A 2,166-nucleotide genomic window follows, 5' to 3' on the forward strand; every position below is an offset into this window, starting at 1 on the left:
ACAGATGGAGAACAGTGTGGAGATTCCTTAAAAAACTGGAAATAGAACTGCCTTATGATCCAGCAATCCCACTGCTGGGCATACACACTGAGGAAACCAGAAGGGAAAGAGACACGTGTACCCCAATGTTCATCGCAGCATTGTTTATAATAGCCAGGACATGGAAGCAACCTAGATGCCCATCAGCAGATGAATGGATAAGAAAGCTGTGGTACATATACACAATGGAGTATTACTCAGCCATTAAAAAGAATACATTTGAATCAGTTCTAATGAGGTGGATGAAACTGGAACCTATTTTACAGAGTGAAGTAAGCCAGAAGGAAAAACACCAATACAGTATACTAACACATATATATGGAATTTAGAAAGATGATAACAATAACCCTGTGTACGAAAAAGACACTGATGTATAGATCAGTCTTATGGACTCTGTGGGAGAGGGATAGGGTGTGAAGATTTGGGAGAATAGCATTGAAACATGTATAATATCATGTATGAAATGAGATGCCAGTCCAGGTTCGATGCATGATACTGGATGCTTGGGGCTAGTGCACTGGGATGACCCAGAGGGATGGTATGGGGAGGGAGGAAGGGGGAGGGTTCAGGATGGGGAACACATGTATACCCATGGCGGATTCATTTTGATATTTGGCAAAACTAATACAATATTGTAAAGTTTAAAAGTAAAATTAAAAAAAATTAATAAAATAAAAAAGAAGGAAATCTTGTCAGTTGTAACAACATGGATGAAACTGGAGAGCATTGTGTTAAATGAAATGAGCAGACAGAAAGAAAAATACTGTATGGTTTCACTTATAGAAGAAGAAGTGACATCGCACAGTCATATGACTCTTTGCAACCCCATGGACTCTAGCCCACCAGGTTCCTCTGTCCATGGAATTTTCCAAGCAAGAATACTGGAGTGGGTTGCCATTTCCTTCTCCAAGGGATCTTCCTGACCCAAAAATTGAGCCCACATCTTCTGCGTTGCAGGCAGACGTTTTACCATCTGAGCCACCAGGAAAGCTCACTTACATGTGGAATTTATTTTAAAAAAAAGTCAAACTCATAGGGACTTTTCCTCCCAGGGGACCCAGCAGCAGGCAGAATGGAGACAGGGACTCACAGCAGCCCAGCCAACACTCAGTAAGAATGAAAGTCCCTCTGACCCACTACCTGGTTTTCAGGGCGGCCTCAGAGATACAGAGCAGGGCACCCCTCACAAGGTGTTTCTGATGCAGTCAATCAAGCCAGCCTGGAGGATATGTCAGGAAGAGGATAAAAGCATTGCCTTAAATTTTCTGTGGAAGAAATTATCCAAAAAGAAGTTACAGTGAACTGCACAGCTGAAGTACTGTACCCTCCAATGGGACAAGATACTGCACCAGAAGTCAACTTCACATTTGAAGGAGAAATTGGAGAAAACCCAGATGAGGAAGGAAAGACATTTTATCAAAGACTCAAGTCAGTGAAGGAAACAATAGAAGCACAAAATATTCCAGATAGTTTTGGAAATGTACATCCAGAAAAGAAGCCAGTTCGACAGTTAGCCTGGGTTTCCAGTGGGTTTCCAATATGGCAAAATTCTACTGAAGATACATGGTACAAAATGGCAGAAATTCAGACCGTCTAGCAAGTGCAAAGAAATGATGACTTTATTGAGTTAGACTACACCATTCTCCTCCATGAAATTGCATCTCAGGAGATTATTCATTGGCAAACTCAAGTTCTCTGGCATCCACAGTATGGTAAAACATAATAAGAACCATCTGACCAAGGAAGCACAATTGGAATAAATGAAGACCGTAAGATTGGATGAAGTGTAAGCATGCTTATTAATGATGACTTGCATTCCAGTCTTCATTGATATCTAGCTTAAGGGGTTAGACAAACCCCAAAAGTTCCACTTTGTGTAAATGGCCTGATTACAGAACTATACTGCTTCCATAATAAAGAGCATCACAATGTAAAAGTGTCTCATCAACAGTAATAGTGCCATGTATATGTGTGTGTTAAGTTGCTTCAGTCGTGTCCGACCCTTTGCAACTGTGTGCACTATAGCCCACCAGGCTCCTCTGTCCATGGGATTCTCCAGGCAAAATACTGGAGTTGGTAAGGGTGTGGTTGAAATAGGGAGAGGCTGGACAAAGATTAGATAAATAA

General features: G+C 41.3%; 1 pseudogene; it reads left to right on the forward strand.

Annotated features, from left to right (window-relative positions):
• LOC104994604 overlaps positions 1-1,799 on the forward strand; it is a 17,416-nt pseudogene extending 15,617 nt beyond the window's left edge.
• Positions 1,800-2,166: the final 367 nt, after the last annotated feature.

This window comes from Bison bison, unplaced genomic scaffold (assembly GCF_000754665.1).
Source record: "Bison bison bison isolate TAMUID 2011002044 unplaced genomic scaffold, Bison_UMD1.0 scf7180017864262, whole genome shotgun sequence".
NCBI classification, from domain to species: Eukaryota; Metazoa; Chordata; class Mammalia; order Artiodactyla; family Bovidae; genus Bison; species Bison bison.